The 21,438-nt window shown below is 45.0% G+C and overlaps 1 long non-coding RNA gene across 1 annotated transcript in view; it reads right to left on the minus strand.

Moving 5' to 3' along the window:
- Positions 1 to 217: 217 nt before the first annotated feature.
- LOC309561033 overlaps positions 218 to 21,438 on the minus strand; it is a 31,675-nt gene continuing 10,454 nt past the window's right edge. The window contains exons 2-3 of the long non-coding RNA XR_014225544.1: positions 5,119 to 5,178; positions 218 to 288 (exon numbers count right to left, since the gene is read on the minus strand). This is a non-coding gene — a long non-coding RNA (uncharacterized lncRNA). The remainder of the gene's footprint in view (positions 289 to 5,118; positions 5,179 to 21,438) is intronic.

The raw sequence follows: 21,438 nt of genomic DNA on the forward strand, positions 1-21,438 counted from the left end.
TTAATAGAAAGGAATAAATGATTGTGATTAATGACTGATTGATATCAACCGCGTTGGCCCAAAATTGCCTACTGTATGCCTGGCATATTACTGTTAGGGGTGAAACAAGGTTCTCATGAATGTCATTAATAAATTCTAATTTTCACATTGGCAATGAAAGAAAAAGAAGATTTATTCTTAAAGTGGGATTCAAACAGAAGTAATATTATTAGTACTCCATACCGCTCCCTTAACGAAAGTCGTAAGCGTTTGTTTATAATTCTCAGAATTACAGAAGTCTTCACCTTCCTAAAAAAATAAATAAAAATAAGAGACAAATTTACTAAAAGGAAATAGCATATAAATAATGTTAATGATCATAAAATACACAGCACATGCATTGTATAAAATCAATATATTGTTAGATGCCTAAGTAAGATTATTTCAGAGAAGATTACAGTTATTGTAACAAGAGATTGCATCGTACAAACTGCCTTATTAGAAATAAAATCTGTTAGGCTTCATGTACACGGGACACTGTTAAAAGTCCCTTGAATGCTGGAATTTTTTTTTTTCGTCCGATGTGTCACGTTTGCACCCGCGTTTTTGCGTTTAAAACCGTTCCTAGAGGTAAAAAAAATCATTCCCCTTTAAAACAGAAAAACGTGAGCGCTAAAAAAGGGTCATCGCGTTCGGTCGCGTTCGGCCGCGTTCAGTCGCGTTTTCGCGTTTGAAACGCCGGGAAATACACGTTCAAACGCAACTAATTGCTTTCCAAAAAACGTCCCTGAACTTAACTGCCTGCAAATGACTGTAAATGACCCTGTGTACATGGACAGATAAGATAACATAGAGGTGGGTTCAGGGGCTTCTGAAAAAAACGCCCAACTGCTCCTAAATGGCCGTTTACAAGTTGCAGTGTACATGGACCCTTAAAACCACCTCAACAAACCAATAACATTTTGAGGAATGCCTTTAGATAGATGACAGCTTTTTTTCTGTGCACCTGTCTGTCAGAATATTCTGTAGTGAGGTCCATTAGTCAATAATGTCATGGCAAATGAAAGAGGAAGTCTTGACACCAAAAATCTTTTATGGTGATGAAACATTCAATCAGATCTGTTGGAAGTCATTAAGCAGTGCTTGTCAAGAATAAATGGAAACATTAAAGACATTCGGGGGGATTCAAAACTGCCCTTATTGGAGGTAGTCCCCTTATGAACTACCTGAGCCCAATTCAGGCAACATTACTGACACGTGGGGAAACGTCAGGTAGTTCTTACTAGCGCTGCTATGGGAGCAACAAATTATTAAAGAATTACCATCAGTTCTCAGAATAAGAAACTGGTGGTAACTAAGACCTACCCTTAGTGGGTGTACAGAGGTATGGCAGTACTCATAGTGGGCTGTGACTGTGCTGGGAAGCTATATCATAATGTGACTGCTTCTTGCACAGTGAAGAATCCCCATCTAATCTAATCTCATTTAAAATCCCCCCCCCCCCCCCCCCGCTGAAAGCTAAATATTAATGTGGATGTAGGCAATATCATTACCCAAGTATGGGCAATGCCCATATTTTGGAAATGTCTTTTGGGGGGGGGCGGAGCCTGATGGGGAACTGAGAGACTAGTTCCCCACTAAATTTGCTTTATGGTTCATTGACAGTGCACAGCAGTGGCCGGATTCTAAAGCTGCTCTTCGACTAAATAGTGGTTATGGGTCAGCCCATTGCTGTGCAATATTAATCAAAAGTAAAGCAGACCTCATGGGGGAATAGTCTCTTAGCTCCCCATTAGACTTTACCTCGCCTAGTACAAAGATCCTTGCCCATGTGTCTGTCAGTGTGATGAGCACAGTGGCTGGGGAAGGAGAAAGTGCACTGAGGAAGAAATGGCCAATGTGGACACATCTTCTTCAGTGCAGACACAAACAGATTCATGTATATGTCTGTATGCCTGCCTTTTTTTAACAGAATCTTAAATGGTGTCTATGACACCATTTATGAATACCCCAACTATAACTTTATTATGTATGTTTCTTACCACCTCAACCTTCTGAATATCATGACTTTTTGTATTAATATTTTTATTTTCGGTGAACATTATTTTATTTTAAGAATTTATTGTATTAGGACAAAGAGCAAAGTTCACAACCACTATTGTTTTAAATGGGTAAAGGAGTAGCTCACATACCACAATAACCTACCTTTATGTCATGTAATAAATCATAGATCTTTTAATAGTAAAGCAACATATTTGAGAGAGCATTTTTATGTATTAAGCATCAAAAATAGTTATTAACCTCTGCCACTCACATAGCAAATATGTGCGATAACAAACAGGGTGGGCTTTAATGCCCACACACTGCACATATGCATCTATGGGTGGCAGAGGTTTCTGTGCTGAGAGTGTGCTCCCTGTGTTCCCTCAGCACAGTGATCAAGCTCTAAAAGACAGCTTTCAGTCTCTATTAATGATCGTCAGCCAGCAGGACCGGCTGCTGATGATGTGATCACTGTGGCGTCCAATCACAATGGGCATATGATCTGCTAGTCCTTCCCACCCCTAGACGTATAGACCATGTTCAAGGGATGCCAGGACTAGGTGGGTTAAAAATCATGTATACACAATAAGTAGACGTGGTATTAAATATTACCAATTCAAAAGGGAATATTAATAAAGCAGTGAATGTGATATTCACCAAAAATTAGCTGCGGGTAAATCTAATTGCATGTATTTTAAATTGCAGTAATTGATTCATCCGCAGCAAATATTTTGTGAATGTCACATTCACTGTTTTATAAATGTCCCCCACAGCATGTATAGAGCTGGGAAGGATTAACCTCCCTGGCGGTATGATTATGTCAGGAATTCTGTACCAAAAGCGATACAATTTTTTTCATGGAAATTTGGCGTTATGTATTATAGGCCTACAATTCTTAGTAATTACTGACTTAAACCTGACCAAAACAAGACTCTAGTAGACATCCCAGATGTGATAAATTTGAAACACAAACGCATGAATTATAATCAAATCAATAATATAATTTTAATATATAATATAATATATATATATATATATATATATATATATATATTATATTATATTATATAATAAAATTATATTATTGATTTGATTATAATTCATGCGTTATATTATATATATATGTGTGTATATATATATATATATATATATATATATATATATATATATATATGTGTGTATATATATATATATATATATACACACATGTACACATATATGTATATATATATATATATATATATATATATATATATATAATATAAATGTTATGTGTGTGTTTGTGTTTTGTGCAACGTTCAACGTTTGAATTTCCCTCCCTAGTTCCGCTCCCATGGAGGGAACGGAACTAGGAAGTCATCAGACCGACGGAGGACGGAAGAGCGGCGGGGATCTCAGATGGCTGGCGATCACAGCAATGGGAGATCATCGCTGGATCGCCAGGAGAAGGTAAGACACCGGTGCGCGCTCTGCACATCCACCTCGAGCATGACTCAGGGATACCGATCCTAGCATAGAAAATCCACCCCGAGTCACGCTCGGGGATACCGCTAAGGTGGTTAAAGCCCCCGTCAAATTTTACTGCTGTCAATTTCCCCGCTAGGCAGAATTACCCTCACTATTTGTCCTAAAGACTATTTTTACAGGACAAAAAAGTTATGATCCTTTCAAAATTTTATAGTCATCAGAACAAAAGATTTGAAAAAATCTTCCACCTGTTCCAGTGACAGCTGTCTTAAGGCCCGTACGAAAACCAGAATGGAAATTTCGTCCGACGAACGATCTGCCGATTTTCGGATTGTTAGTATAGTGCTTTCGACAGCCGATTACGGATTTTTGGACGACAAAAACTGGATGTGCAGGCTATAAAATGTTTATCTTATGTCAATACAACGTTCGATTTATATTTAATTAATACAGTTTTCATCCGAAAAAAATCTTAAGAGCAAGACTAGGCATGCTCAGAGATGAAAGAACATATACAAAACAATCCAACACATGACATGACTTCTGAAGTTGAATTCTGTCGTATGAGAAAATTCGTATGAAAGCGAAGGTGATAGCAGAGGTGAATCCCTGTTATTTTAAAGGAATGCTATCTTTAATTCTGTTGTATCTCTAGAATGGGAAGTAAAAGGAAATCTTTCCAATGGAACACAGACATTAAAAAAAACAAAACAAAAAAAAAAAAAAACATATTTGGTAAATTACAAATTATATGAGAGATTTTGAACCATTTTATCCTTATTTATAATTAGTTTATCTAGCTTAGGCCGGCCATAGATTGCAGGAAAGGGATTGCAGGAAAGAAATGTACTCAATTCCCCCATCAACACTGACAGTGTTGACAGGGGAATCCCTCCTGCAAAGTCATTGTGTTCTCCAGGCTATAAAAGTAGCTAGCAATAAATGCATGTAAAATCCGGCAGGCCGGGTGTACCCAATTTGTACATTCAGCCTGCTCATACATGGTTCTAATCACAGCAGGTTCCTGCTAAACCAGCCAAGATTCAAACCCTCTATATGGCTAGCTTTACTTTTATTTTAGTTACTTTAGTTCATTCTTCTGCAGTTAAAAAGGATGATCCAAAATTAGCTGAGGATGGTGGAATTTTTTTTTTTTTTTTTCGAAGTAGTAATCAAGTTAACTCTTCTGCACATAACTCACATACTGGCTTTTTAGTTTGTTAGTTTGTTTACTCTTTGGAGAAGCTGCTTCATATGTTACTTAATCATTTGCGTTGATTTACTAAAACTAGAGAGTGCAAAATCTGGTGCAGCTGTATATGGTAGACCGTCAGCCTCTTACTTCGGCTTGTTCAATTAAGCGTTGACAAAAACCCCTGGAAACTGATTGGTTTCTATCCAGGGCTGCACACAATTTTGCGCTCTCCAGTTTTAATAACTTGACCCCTTTGTGTACCTAGTAGTAGATAACGTAAGATGAATATGACTAACTACTACTACTGGGTATACCGTGACCTGAATAAATGAGACCCTTCACAGACATTATTTTGTATAGTAATGCATTCATAAACAGTGCTTTTAACAAAGGCCTTTTTTTGAAAACCTTGTTAGACTCACAATAACATTTACCTTACAAGCTTGGTATTCACAGAGAAATATACTAACATCCTTCAATAATTCTGCAGATTTCTGAAAATAAATAACATATGTTAGAGATTAATATATTGTACACTATTAATAGAGAAATACATTATAACAGTACAGGTTTATGAACTGTAAACCACAGTAACATTTTTTTTAACTACTTCAGCCCCAGAAGATTTTATCCCCTTAATGACCAGGCCATTTTTTGCGATTCGGCACTGCGTTATTTTTCTTTTTTTAAATATCGGCACTGCGTTATTTAACGGAAAATTGCGCGGTCGTCTGACGCTGTACCCAAATACAATTGATGTCCTTTTTCCCCCACAAATAGAGCTTTCTTTTGGTGGTATTTGATCACCTCTGCGGTTTTTAGATTTTGCGCTATAAACAAAATAAGAGCGACAATTTAAAAAAAAAAACGCCATATTTTTTACTTTCTGCTATAAAACATTCCCAATTAAAAAAAAATTAAACATTTTTTTTATCAGTTTAGGTCAATTTGTATTCTGCTACATATTTTTGGTAAAAAAAAAATCCCAAAAAGCGTATTTTTATTGGTTTGCGCAAAAGTTATAGCATTTACAAACTACGGGATAGATTTCTGGACTTTTTATTTATTTATTTTTTTTATTAATAATGGCGGCGATCTGTGATTTTTAGCAAGACTGCGACATTGCAGCGGACAGATCGGACCCCTAACTGACATTTTTTACACTTTTTGGGGACCAGTGACACTAATACAGTAATCAGTGCTAAATAATATGCACTGTTACTGTATAAATGACACTGCCAGGGAAGGGGTTAATACTGGGGGTCACCAAAAGGGTTAAATGTATGCCTGTATGCTTACTGACTGTGTGTGTGTGTGTGTGTGAGTGTTTGTGTGTGTGTGTGTGTGGGGGGGGGGGGGGGTTCTGTGACAGGCACAGACAGATCGCAGTTTCAGTGCTGATCTGTCCCTGCCTGTCTGACAGAAGATCAGCCTGCTTTGTTTACATAAGCAGGCGGGTCTTCTCTTGGTTTCCCAGACGATCGCTCCTCCCTCGGCCCACCTCCCGCTGTGTCTAAACCACATGCACTCCAGTCATGTAGTACTACGTGACTGGACGCAGCCGAGCCGTGCTGCCGCAGTAATATTATGGTGGGCGGTCGGCAAGCGGTTAAAAAAACGTTCCCTGCAAGGCAATGACATAATGTGCTAGTATGCATCACATACTAGCACATTATGAGAGACTTACCTTAAAAGAAAGCCCTCCAGCAGCACGCTGTCAGCGCTGACAGGGCTTCCATTTTCCCCTGGTCTTCCTTCCTGGTTCGGAGCCTCCAGCTACATGGCTGGCTGGGGGCACGATGACGTCACTCCTGCGAATGTGCTCGGAACCCACTGTTTATGGCACGGGCTTTGAAGGTCCGCCAAAGTATGCCAGAGCTTCAGAGCGCATGCTGTGTGAATGCAGTGTGAATATCTCTAAACAGTGAAAATTAGGAGATATTCACAGTACCTACAGGTAAGCCTTATTATAGGCTTACTTTTAGGTACAAGTGGTAAAATGGAGTTTACTACCACTTTAAAAAAAAGGGGCTGACTTAGTAAAGTTTTAGTGACTGTTTAGTTAGCATCACTTAACTTGGTAAAAAATGACAGTATGTTCACTTCAATGAACCAGTCATGCAAATAAAATGCATTGTGTTTTTTTTTTTTTTTCTTCATTTCCTTTATACTGTACATGGTCAGGTACTGAACATAAACACGCTTATTCTTTGTTCAATGTGTTATGCCAGCCATATATGGATTGAAGTTCACCCACTTCAGCAGAGACTTGTCAAATTTCAATCCATGTATGGGCAGGGTGGTTGTATAACTGCCCTGTTGAAAAATGTATGTGCGATTGGCCCTGCCAGCTGTAGCCAGCATTGCCCCGTTCTCCGCATACAATAACCCAGTGGGAGGATTCCCCCATTCATATTGAATGCGTGGCTGAGGGAATCAACTCATTTTTTTTCCTTTTAACCTACTGGTTGAAAGAAAAAAACATTTATAATCTATGAGCTGATTTAGGTCAACAGCCTCTATTTACTTTGTAAAGTAACCTTTACTAAAGCCTTCACTAAAGTCTTCATATAAAAATAAATAAATAAATATGATATTACTTGCAAAATTAAAATAAACGATTCAAAACAACCTGGTCACAAAACACTTTCTCTCGCTGTGGGATAGGCTCAAGACAACGTATGGCCTATAACCCCCGCATAATCCTCTTCTCTCATTCCTTAAACCCAGCCTAGGAATCTTCCACCACGTTTCGGGCTTGGTCCACATCCGGTCTTTTCCGAGTACACAACATTGTCTTGATGACATATTTACTGCCAATTCCAACGCTATGCGAGTCATTTGGATTCCCCCAATCAGAATTATTCCGCTATCACCAAATAAAAAAAAGTTTTACTCTGTATACAAATACAGACAATTCACTTCACTGAATCAATTTTCACTGTTTGAACATGTCTGCAATCAGGACCCGCATATTTGAACACTCATTTCAACGCTCTACTCCCAGTTACTCACTAAGCCAGATGAGAGCCCCCCCTCAAATGTTGCCAAGTGGGAAAGTGACCTAGATCGCACCTTTGAAACAGCAGAACAGTCTGAAATTTGGTCAGCAACCATTGTCAAATGTAATTGCGGTTGAACCAAATACAAGGTGCTTACTCGTTTGTATTTAGTCCCTGCCAGAACCACTAAGTTTGCCCCTAACCACTCAGCCCTTTGCTTTCATGTCTGTTCTGAGCTGGGTATGCATTTGCTCATATGGTGGAGTTGCCCAGTAGCACAGGATTTCGCAATCGCCTCAGAGATGTTCGAACTCTCTCTCTCTGCCATGGTAATAGGAACACAACATTGTGCCCCACTTGATGCCTCCTCAGGGGAAGCTCTACATTCAGGGAATTTATCTTCTCTTCCTCCTCTCCCTTCTTGCCTACTTTGTTTCTCTATCTCTTTTGTCCTTGATACCCTCTACCTCTTAGTAGCCCGCATTGTGTTTGATTTGTATAATCTATTTCTAATGATATAACCAGACTGCTACACAGCAGTCAGATGAACATGGTTTTCCACACTTCATAGACTGTCCAATGCTGGCACCGTTCAGACCGAGTTTGTAAATCTTAGATGGCCCTTCATCAAATATTTGGACAAACTACAATTATCCAGTTCTAGAATTTTACTTTGTGGCATAATAGCAAATTGACCATGTTCAGCTAGTGACTATTTCTGTACTTGATTTATACCTACTCTATCACAATGGTCTATTCTTGTAAATTGTATCTTATGCTTCTTGTTGTTATATTTTTTTGGAAAAACCTATTGAACAAGAAAAATAAATGATACAGCATATCTGTATATGAAAAATTGTAATACAATATATAATGCTTTTTAAAACAAATATGTTTTAAGTCAACAACAGTTCTGTACTATAGGAAAGCAAAACTCTATAATCCCTTCTACATTCCAAAGTTAAAATATGACTGGAGATAAAATGGATAAAAAGTGTTTGAGCAGTTCTAATGGATGTCACTTACCCAAACAAAGCATTACCCAGATTCCTAATGAACTATATTCAAATAATACTTTGATAACAAACAGAGGCGTAACTACAACCTTAAGGGCCCCGATGCAAGAAGCCATGAAGGGCGCCCCCGACCCCATCTCGGGACCCTTTCTCATGTTTTGCAGCGGGTCCCCTCCTGCTGTCTTGAGGCCCCCACATCGAGGTGGAATGCCAGGGCCCAGCCGCAAGTGCGACCTTTAAGACCCTGGTAGTTCAGCAATCTGAAAGATATAATGGGGGCATTCTGGAGGTACTAAAACACTACCTTCAGAGTCCCCCCTTACATCCTCCTAAGGACCAAGGACCCCTTGGGATCAGTGGCAGTAGTGGTTGTGGGGGGGGGGGTGGGATCAGTGGTGGTGGGAGGGAGGGATGGAATGAGTGGCAAGGGAAAGGTATCAGTTGCGGCGGTGGGATCAATGGCAGTTGAGGGGAAAGCAGTGGCAGAGGAATAGTGGTGGGGGGATGGGATCAGTGGCAGAGGGATGGTGGTGGAGGGATGGGATTAGTGGCAGAGGGATGTGGGATCAGGGGGGATATGATGGTGGTGGAGGGATGGGATCAGAGGGATGGGATGGAGGGATGGGATCAGTGGCAGAGGGATGGTGGGGGAAATGGGATGGTGATGGGGGGTGGAATGGTGATGGGGGGGAATGGGATGTGGGATGGAATCAGTGGCAGAGGGATGGTGGGAGGGATGGGATCAGTTGCAGAGGGATGGTGGGAGGGTTTGCAGGGATGGGATCAGTGGCAGTGGGATGGTGGGAGGGATGGGATCAGTGGCAGTGGGATGGTGGGGGGGTTGTGATCAGTGGCAGAGGGATGGAGGGATGGGCGGAATCAGGGGCAGAGGGATGGTGGGCGGATGGGATGGTGGGAGGGATGGGATCAGGGGTAGAGGGATGGTGGGAAGGATGGGATCAGAGGCAGTGGGATGGTGGGAGGAATGGGATAAGTGGCAGATGGATGGGGAGATGGTTGGGATCAGGGACAGATGGATGGTGGGAGGAATGGGATCAGGGGAAAAGCGATGGTGGGAGGGATGGGATAGATGGTGGAGGGGCGTGGGATGGTTGTGGAGGGATGGAATGGTGGTGGGGGATGGGATTAGTGGCGGAGGGATGGGATCAGTGGCAGAGGGATGGCGAGGGGGATGGGATGGTTGTAAGAGATGGGATGGTGGTGGGGGGGATGGGATTAATGGCAAAGGGATAATGGTGGTGGTGGGGGGTGAGATTAGTGGTGGAGGGATGCTGGGGGGATGGGATGGTGGTGGAGGGATGGGATCAGTGGCAGAGGAATGGTGGAAGGGATGGGATGGGATCAGTGGCAGAGGGATGGTGAGGGTGGTTGGATCAGTGGCAGAGGGATGGTGAGGGGGTTTGGATCAGTGGCAGAGGGATGGTGGGGGGATGGGATCAGTGGCAGAGGGATGGGATCAGTGGCAGATGGATAAAGTAATGGTTGGGATCAGGGGCAGAGGGATGGTGGGAGGGATGGGATCAGTGGCAGAGGGATGGTGGGAGGAATGGGATCAGGGGCAGAAGGATGGTGGAGGGGGATAGGATCAGGGGCAGAGGGATGGTGGAGGGGGATTGGATGATTGTGGAGGGATGGGATGGTGGTGGGGGGATGAGATTTGTGGCCGAGGGATGGTGGGAGGCATGGGATCAGTGGCAGAGGGATGGTGAGGGGGATGGGATGGTTGGGGAGGGATGGGATTAGTGGCGGAGGTATCGTGGGGGGATGGGATGGTGGTGGAGGGATGGGATGGTGGTGGGGGGCTGGGATCAGTGGCAGAATGATGGCGGGGGATGGGATCAGTGGCAGAGGGATGGTGGGAGGGATGGGATCAGTGGCAGAGGGATGGTGGGAGGCTTGTGATCAGTGGCAGAGGGATGGTTGGAATAAGGGGCAGAGGGATGGGATGGTGGAAGAGATGGGATCAGTGGCATAGGGGTGGTGGGAGGGATGGGATCAGTGGCAGAGGGATGGCGGGAGGGTTGTGATCAGTGGCAGAGGGAAGGTTGGGATCAGGGGCAGATGGATGGTGGGAGGAATGGGATCAGGGGCAGATGGATGGTGGAGGGTGATGAGATGGTTGTGGAGGAATGGAATGGTGGTGGGGGATGGGATTAGTGGCAGAGGGATGGTGGGAGGCATGGGATCAGTGGCAGAGGGATGGTTAGTGGGGATGGGATTGTTGTGGAGAGATGGGATGGTGGTGGGGGGATGGGATTAATGGCGGAGGGATGGAATGGTTGTGGAGGGATGGGGGGATTAGATTAGTGGTGGAGGAAGGCTGGGAGGATGGGATGGTGGTGGAGGGATGGAATCAGTGGCAGAGGGATGGTGAGAGGGATGGGATGGCATCAGTGGCAGAGGGATGGTGAGGGGGTTGGGATCAGTGGCAGAGGGATGGTGGAAGGGTTGTGATGAGTGGCAGAGGGATGGAGGAATGGTTGGGATCAGGGGCAGAGGGATGGTGGGAGGGATGGGATCAGGAGCAGAGGGATGGTGGATGGGATGGTTGTGAAGGGATAGGATGGTGGTGGGGGGATGAGATAAGTGGCAGAGGGATGGTGGGAGGAAAGTGATCAGAGGCAGAGAGATGGTGGAGGGAGATGGAATGGTTGTGGAGGGATGGGATGGTGGTGGGGGATGGGATTAGTGGCGGAGGGATGTTAAGGGGGGATGGGATGTTGTGGAGGGATGGGATGGGATTGGGGGATGGGATTAGTGGCGGAGAGATGGTGGGGGGATGTGATGGTGGTGAAGGGATGGGATCAGTGGCAGAGGGAGGATGGGATGGGATCAGTGGCAGAAGGATGATGAGGGGGTTTGGATCATGGGCAGAGGGGTGGTGGGAGGGTTGGGATCAGGGGCATAGGGGTGGTGGGAGGGTTGGAATCAGGGGCAGAGGGATGGAATGGTGGTGGCAGGATGGGATCAGTGGCACAGAGGGATGGTGGGAGGGTTTGTAATCAGGAGCAGAGGGATGGTGAGAGGGTTGGAATCAGGGGCAGAGGGATTGTGGGAGGGTTGGAATCAGGGGCAGAGGGATGGTGGGTGGGTTGGAATCAAGGGTAGAGGGATGGTGGGAGGGTTGGGATCAGGGGCAGAGGGATGGTGGGAGGGTTTGGATCAGGGGCAGAGGGATGGTGGGAGGGTTGGGATCAGGGGCAGAGGGATGGTGGGGGGATGGGATGGTGATGAAGGGGATGGGATTGTTGTGGAGGGATGGGATGGTGGTGGGGGGGGATGGGATCAGTGGCAGAGGGATGGTGGGAGGGTTGGGATCAGTGGCAGAGGGATTGTGGGAGGGTTGTGATCAGTGGCAGAGGGATAGTGGGAGGGTTAGGATTAGGGGCAGAGGGATGGTGGGAGGGATGGAATCAGTGGCAGAGGGATGGTGAGGGGGAAGGGATGAGTGTGAAGGGATAGGATGGTGGTGGGGGAATGGGATCAGTGGCAGAGGGAATGGATCAGTGGCAGAGGGATGGGATCAGTGGCAGAGGAATGGTGAGAGGGTTGTGATCAGTGGCAGAGGGATGGTGGGAGGGTTGGAATCAGGGGCAGAGGGATGGGGGGGGTTGGAATCAGGGGCAAAGGGATGGTGGGGGGATGGGTTGGAGGGATGGGATGAGTGGTAGAGGGATGGTGGGGGGATGTAATGGTGGTAGAGGGATGGGATCCGTGGCAGAGGGATTGTGGGGGGGGATGGGATGAAGGGATAGGATTAGTGGCAGTGGGATGGTGGGATGGATGGGATGGTGGTAGAGGGATAGGATCAGTGGCAGAGGGATGGGGAAGGGGAAGGGATAATGGGAGGGATGGGATCAAGGGCAGAGGGATGGTGGGGGATGGGACTGTGCGAGGGATGGAATCAGGGGCAGAGGCATGGTGGGAGGGATGGGATGGTGCGAGGGATGGGATCAGGGGCAGAGGTATAGGGGGATGGGATGTGGTAGAGAGATGGGATCAGTGGTAGAGGGGTGGTGGGGGGATGTAATGGTGGTAGAGGGATGGGATCCGTGGCAGAGGGATTGTGGGGGGGGATGGGATGAAGGGATAGGATTAGTGGCAGTGGGATGGTGGGATGGATGGGATGGTGGTAGAGGGATAGGATCAGTGGCAGAGGGATGGGGAAGGGGAAGGGATAATGGGAGGGATGGGATCAAGGGCAGAGGGATGGTGGGGGGTGGGACTGTGCGAGGGATGGAATCAGGGGCAGAGGCATGGTGGGAGGGATGGGATGGTGCGAGGGATGAGATCAGGGGCAGAGGTATAGGGGGATGGGATGTGGTAGAGAGATGGGATCAGTGGAAGAGGGATGGTGGGGGAGATGGGATCAGTGGCAGAGGGATGGTGGGGGGATGGGATTAGTGACAGAGGATGGTGGTGGAGGGATGGGATCAGTGACAGAGGGATGGTGGGGGGGGGGTGGTATGGTGGTAGAGGCATGTACATCCTCTGTGTGCCATCCTCTGCGTACCATCCCCTGTGTGCCATGTACATCCTCTGCATGCCATGTACATCCTCTGTGTGCCATCCTCTGTGTGACATGTGCCATCCTCTGTGTGCCATGTACATCCTCTGTGTGCCATCCTCTGCGTGCCATGTGCATCCTCTTCGTGCCATTATCTGCGTGCCATGTACATCCTCTGTGTGCCATCCTCTGTGTGCCATGTACATCTTCTGTGTGCCATCCTCTGTGTGCCATTTACATTCTATGTGTGCCATCCTCTGTGTGCCATCCTATATCTGCCATGTACATCTTCTGTGTGCCATCCTCTGTGTGCCATGTACATCCTCTGTGTGCCATCCTCTGTGTGCCATGTACATCCTCTGTGCCACCCTCTGTGTGCCACCCTCTGTGTGTCACCCTCTGTGTGACATCCTCTGTGTGCCATGCACATCCTCTGTATGCCATCCTTTGTGTGCCATGTACATCCTCTGTGTGCCATCCTCTGTGTACCATGTACATCTTATGTGTGCCATCCTATACTTGCCATGTACATCCTCTGTGTGCCATCCAATACTTGCCATGTACATACTGTGTCTGTGCCATCCTATACCTGCCATGTACATCCTCTGTCTGTGCCATCCTTTACCTGCCATGTACATTCTGTGCCATGTGCCCTCCTATACCTGTCCTGTAAGTCATCTCACTGTGCCATCCTATATCTGTTATGTACATCCTGTGTGTGCCATCCTATATCTGCCATGTACATCCTCTCTGTGCTTCTCTCTCTCTCTCTTTCTCTCTCTCTCTCTCTCTCTCTCTCTCTCTCCCCCTCTCCCCCTCTCTCTCTCTCTAGTTATGTTAATGTTTAAACACTGATTTTGTTGGAGGTACCAATAAATATCGCCTTATCGATAATTTGCATTTTTATTCTCGTGGGTGATTGTGTAGTTGGGGGGGGGGGGGGGTGAGACGGTGGTGGAGGGATGGGATCAGTGGTAGAGGGATGGTGAGGTAGATGGGGGGTGGGATGGTGGTAGAGTGATGGGATTAATGGCAGAGGGATGGGGGGATGGTGGTGGAGGGATGGGATCAGTGGCAGAGGGATGGTGGGAGGGATGGGATCAGGGGCAGAGCGAGAGTGGGGTGGATGGAATGAAGGAATGGGATCAGTGGCAGAGAGATGGTGGTGGAGGGATGAGATCAGTGGCAGAGGGATGGTGAGGGGGATTAGAGGGTGACACTGGCACTCACCTGTTCTCAGTGTCAGTCGATCCCCCTTCTTACTCAGCGCTCTCAGCCTAGCTTCACAGTGCCTCCAGCAGCAGGTGTCCCAACATGGGGACTCTATCTACACATTGGCTCATGCAGGGGTGAACTCCTCCCCCTTCACTCTACTGGCCCATCAGCTGATCAGCTGACTTTTTCCTCCATCCGACACTAAGCCCTGGGCTTAGTGTCTCTGTGTAAAGGCAGGGGGTGCACTTGGAGCTCAAGCAGTTCCCTTCTCCTTTCCTACGGTAGCCAAAAACAAATACCGGGAAATAAAGTTCTAAATCTTCTCTCCTCACATGACAACAGAACATTCTCTGCCAAGGCTGAGCGTTATTTATTGCCGGTGTCCTGTCGAAAAATGCATCCGACGCACTGCGCATGCGCAGTACGTGACGTCACTCCAGCTGATTTTTTTCGATCAGCTGAGGTTGACGCACTCAGTGCGCATGCGCAGTCCGTCGGATGCATTTTTCGATGGGAGACAGAGTGAGGAGGGTGTAGAATCTTAATGTCAGATTCTGCCTCGCTCACTGCTCTGTGCATGCGCATGACAGCAACCCTATTCTAATTGGGCGGGTAAGTCTTTTTTTTTTTTAATTTTATTGGACGGATTGTTTATTTTAGTAAACTGCGGGAAAATTGTCGTGAGCACAGCTTGGATGGGGACACATAGAAGTGTCTGGACACTGATGGTAAGAGAGCACTCTGATGGGGACACTGATGTAAGGAGGCACTCCGATAGGGACACTGATGTAAGGGAGCACTTCGATGGGGACACTGATGTAAGGAGGCACTCCGATAGGTACACTGATGTAAGGAGGCACTCCGATAGGGACACTGATGTAAGGAGGCACTCCAATAGGGACACTGATGTAAGGGAGTACTCCGATGGGGAGACTGATGTAAGGGAGCACTCCGATGGGGACACTGATGTAAAAAGGCACTCCGATAGGGACACTAAAGTAAGGAGGCATTACGATAGGGACACTGATGTAAGGGAGCACTTCGATGGGGACACTGATGTAAGGAGGCACTCCGATAGGTACACTGATGTAAGGAGGCACTCCGATAGGGACACTGATGTAAGGAGGCACTCCAATAGGGACACTGATGTAAGGGAGTACTCCGATGGGGACACTGATGTAAGGGAGCACTCCGATGGGGACACTGATGTAAAAAGGCACTCCGATAGGGACACTAAAGTAAGGAGGCATTACGATGGGGATACTGATGTAAGGAGGAACTCCGATGGGGATACTGATGTAAGGAGGCACTCCGATGGGGACACTGATGTAAGAAGGCACTCTGATAGGGACACTGAGGTAAGGGAGCACTCTGATGGGGACACTGATGTAAGGAGGCACTCCGATGGGGACACTGAGGTAAGGGAGCACTCCGATGGGAACATTGATGTAAGGAAGCACTCCGATGGAGACATTGATGTAAGGAGGCACTCTGATGGGGACACCGATGTAAGGGAGCACTACGATGGGGACACCGATGTAAGGGAGCACTACGATGGGGACACTGATGTAAGGGAGCACTCCGATGGGGACACTGATGTAAGGAGGCACTCCAATAGGGACACTGATGTAAGGAGGCACTCCGATAGGGACACTGATGTGAGGGAGCACTCCGATGGGGACATTGATGTAAGGGAGCACTCCGATGGGGACACTGATGTAAGGAGGCACTCCGATAGGGACACTGATGTAAGGAGGCACTACGATGGGGATACTGATGTAAGGAGGCACTCCGATGGGGATACTGAGGTAAGGAGGCACTTCGATGGGGATACTGATGTAAGAGAGCACTCCGATGGGATCATTGATGTAAGGGAGCACTCTAATGGGGACACTAATGTAAATAGGCACTCTGGATAGGGACACTGAGGTAAGGGAGCACTACGATGGGGACACTGATGTAAGGAGGCACTCCAATGGGGACACTGAGGTAAGGGAGCACTCCGATGGGGACACTGATGTAAGGGAGCACTCCAATGGGGACACTGATGTAAAGGATCATTACGATGGGACACTGATGTAAAGGAGCACTCCAATGGGGACACTGATGTAAGGAGGCACTCCAATAGGGACACTGATGTAAGGAGGCACTCCGATAGGGACACTGATGTAAGGGAGCTCTCCGATGGGGACACTGATGTAAGGGAGCACTCCGATGGGGACAGTGATGTAAGGAGGCACTCCGATAGGGACACTGATGTAAGGAGGCACTACGATGGGGATACTGATGTAAGGAGGCACTCCGATGGGGATACTGATGTAAATAGGCACTCCGATGGGGACACTGATGTAAGAGAGCACTCCGATGGGGTCATTGATGTAAGGGAGCACTCCAATGGGGACACTGAGGTAAGGAGGCACTCCAATGGGGACACTGAGGTAAGGGAGCACTACAATGGGGACACTGATGTAAGAAGGCACTCCGATGGGGACACTGAGGTAAGGGAGCACTCTGATGGGGACACTGATGTAAGGGAATACTACGTTGGGGACACTGATGTAGGGAGGCACTCTGATGGGGATACTGATGTAAGGAGGCACTCTGATGGGACACTGATGTAAGGGAGCACTCCGATGGGGTCATTGATGTAAGGGAGCACTCCGATGGGGACACTGATGTAAGGAGGCACTCTGATGGGGACACTGAGGTAAGGGAGCACTCCGATGGGGACACTAATGTAAGGGAGCACTCCGATGGGGACACTGAGGTAAGGAGGCAACCTGATGGGGACACTGAGGTAAGTGAGCAATCCGATGGGGACACTGATGTAAGGGAGCACTCCGATGGGGACACTGATGTAAGGGAGCACTCCGATGGGGACACTGATGCAAGGAGGCACTCCGATGGGGACACTGATGTAAAGGAGCACTCCGATGGGGACACCAGATGTAAAGGGGCACTCTGATGGAGACACCCGATTTAAACACCATTGTCATGATGACATTGTGCCTAGACTGACATCTTTGATGTAAGCAGAAAGAGGACTTCAGCTTGCTCTCTGCAGAAAATGGGTTACAGAAGTGCAAAACTAATTGCACTCCTGTGATCCAAAGAAAAGTGCAGCCAATTGAGCTTTGGCTGTACATCTCCTTTAACACACTGTGCTGTATACAATGTGCTGTGTGTATTCTTTTAAAGCTTAGCGTGTTATATTCAGCACAATGTTCTATATAGCACAGTGTGTTATACATTGTACCATACATAACAGAGTACACATTGAAGTCTGTATAACACTCTGTGTATTCCCAGTGACCACAACTGGAGATAATGAGGGCTTGGTGGGATGTCCAATTAATGTCACTGCGGCGGTGTGCCGGCTGGCTCCAATTATTTATAGAATTATAGAAGTAAAATGGTGACAGTCAGAAATTTACGTTCTGCTTGGTGTTTAATAAACAAAATCTTATTTTTGCGATCTAGACCATGAATCTGCACCAGAGAATAACGACATTTAATTTGAATGAAATGTTATTATTTTTCCTTTACATCTACAAGGATGATGGGGAATGGAGCTGTGGGATCAGGCACCTGTGCATCCTAAAACATTGGTAGTAAAGGGTGTGGGCGCTACTTCTAATATATGTTGATATATTGACACTGGTATGTAATGATATGTCTATTATAATGTTAGTGTGACATGTGGTAAACAACACACTTATACATACACGGCATACAATATGATATATCTGTAAAGTGCTCTCGTGCTCGGTGCCACAAATTTATGATATATAAATAAATTATGTGATAATAAATCCTGTGAAAAAGTGAATTCTTCTATGGTATAGGAATATAATATATATAAATAAATAAATGAATAGACAAAGTGCTTCAGTGTCACACCTGTGAAAAGGTGAATACCTACTGTATAGGTACAAAGTATGACAAATAGAGTGCTACAGTGTTAAAAATAAATATAAATAAATAGATGTATATAAATATCTCCAGATCAAATATGTCCAAAATCCCAATGTTATGTGCTGAGATGGACTGTCAGCCACATTACTCTGTGAAGGTGCTATAGTGCCAAAACAATCCAAAATTGAATCTAAGTGTTAACAGTTTGTGATCTTTTTTAAGTGCTTGTGATATCCCAAGTTTATGAGAAGCCAAAAGAAGAGGTGAGACGGTGGTACTATCCTTATCTCTTACTTGGCTGCGCTCTGTGCGGTGATGCAGTGCCCCTATAAGAATTGCACTCACCGCAATGCTTTCCCCTGTAAAAGGGGTAGCAAGCTCTGCACAGCAGTATAGGTGATCCAGGAGTTCCTACGATTATCCCTCTACAGACTCCAGCCGGTCTATGGTTCTGGTACTGGTCCTGGTGTGTATGGATATCTTCACGCTAACCCTTGGGCCCTTCCTGGTGTTTCCGGGGTGTCTCATATGGTGCCCCACATGAAGGAGAATAGACTGACCATAGTGTAGTAATTTCAATACGTGTTTTAATAAAATAAATATCCACTTACAGTTTAGGTTTGGTGCCAACCGTGATACCGCTTGGTGAGTGTGCGGACCGGATGTCCGGGTTTCAATGCATTCCAAAGGACGGAACCACACTAGCGGAATTGACAGAGTGATGCACGATCCATCTTGACGCGTTTCGTCAGTATTGACGTCATCAGGAGCTACGTCACTCCGTCTCACTCCCGCTTTTTATACCGTAGGTAACTAGGCAACCCCATTGATCCTGGGGGCCTCGTGGCCATATTTATTGATACCGTTACCATCTAGACCTCTATATTTTGCTCATGAAAAGCCGTAGCAAATTACTAGTTGATTTTGGCCCAAGATTTAAAGTATAGATTTGCCAATGACCCCACATTATTGCTGTTTAGTGTAACCAAAGTAAATTATAAGGCTTTGTTAATGGTGATCGTGGGTTTGCTGGTTGTATAACGCAGTAATTTATCTGCCATATTATGGATATACAATTGCATATATAACTTAACATACAATATTCTTTAATAAAACGACAATTAAAATAAAAATAAATATATATTGGGTGTGTGAGTGTAATTGAAATTAAAGTAAAATTAAACATGTTATATGATTGATTTGTGCGGAGGAAGAGGGGTTATTAGGTGTGTACAGGTTAATTTGTTATCATATGAGTCTCTGGTGCCATGGTAATACATGAAGGCTTGAGAGGAGTGTAATATCTTGTACAATGATTATTTGTGTAAAGGCTTGAAGAAATGATATCAAAAATATAAAATATGAAGAATATATATAAATAAATATAAATATATAAAATCTACATAAATAAAATGGTAAATGGTAAATTTTAAGATGCATATAGCTAATATAAATAAGATTAAAATTTAATTAAATTAAAATCTGGAAGAGGATATTAATAGATGCATAAATGTTATAAGACATAGTTGAAAAATTAAAAGTTGTAAATTAAAAATTAAAAATTAAAAATTGTAAGGGAAACTGTAATAGTGCGGAACTTGATAATAAGTCATATAAAATTCTAAAACTTTTGAATTTTTTAAACATTTTGTAAAATAGTTTATGGTGTGGGAAACTTCAGTGGTGCGGGACTAGACTAGATAATAGATATGTTGATAAAAATGTTATTGGATTATTAGTATTAAAATATAAGACATAAACGAATCTGTCTGTGCTATAAAATATAATAAAGGAGGTGGTAAGATTATGTTAAATAAATTAGAATCATAAATAAATGTATAAAAACATGATGGAAATAATGGGATCAGTATGTATATTGTTAAAGGTCACTAATAAAACAGTTCAGATCTATATCAATATTAAGGCTTCCAGACTGGAGGGTATTGAGCAGAAAAATCCCCTTGGTTTCATTCTGAGAAACCAGGATTCTTTTGTTATTTCCTCTCCAGTGGTCTTTCATCCTATCTATGCCATAAAATGTCATTAGTCTGGGATCTCTGTTGTTTGCCTCTTTAAAATGTCTGGTAACCCAGTGAGAGTTGTAGTCCAAGTAAATATGGTGATTCTTCTTGATTTAACCTCCCTGGCGGTATGATTCTTTCCGATTTTAGGTGCTGAAAACGGTACCATTATTTTGCATGTAAACCTTAAGAATGAGCAGCCCAAACCAACTATTTACATATGATTTTACCTATTTATTATACACATATATATATATATATATATATATATATATATATATATATATATATATATATACATATATACACACATACATATATCCAGTATGTATATATATATATATATATATATATATATATATATACATACTGGACCCCGGGGACAAGGTGAGTACCCTCTCTTCCAGGATCCAGCGATCTTCCTAGTGGTACCCCCGAGGGGTTACCGCTTTTGGCACTGAAATTTAACCCTGAGCCACACTCGGGAATACCGCTAGGGAGGTTAATGAAACTTGAAATTTTTATTTTGTTTAAATGCATTGATTATCACTTTTACACATACATTTCTTTTGCAGGATCCACTGTGGGGATTATCAAGAATCGTGGAGATCATCTCAGGCCTAAGAAGGAATCTGCATTACCCCCTGGAACCTGGCTACAATATTGTGAAGATAAGGCTCCAACTCCCTATCACTGTCCCTTTATTACACTCTCTCTCTCTCACACTGTCACTCATTCCCTCACAGTGTGTCCCTTTCTCTCAATCTCTGGGTGACAGAGTGGGAGAGAGAGTGACAGAGATAGAGGCAATGGAGTCACTCTGTCACTCTCTGTGGAAGTATGCAGACATCCCAAGTCTCCCGCGTCGTGCGATCTCCCGGCTGCGGTGGGAGACTTCGGGTGTCTGCTGAGCCAGTGACAGAGCCGCTGCTTCCTGTATAGTTTCGGCTCTGTCACAGGCGGAGTGATATGAAATGCACTCCGCCTGTGACAGGAGCCACAGGAAGCAGCGGCAGAAGATCGGACTGTGCAATCTGTCCTCCTCTACCCTCCTCCT

The sequence above is a fragment of the Pelophylax lessonae genome (assembly GCF_965119305.1).
Source record: "Pelophylax lessonae genome assembly, chromosome: 8".
In the NCBI taxonomy this organism is placed as follows: domain Eukaryota; kingdom Metazoa; phylum Chordata; class Amphibia; order Anura; family Ranidae; genus Pelophylax; species Pelophylax lessonae.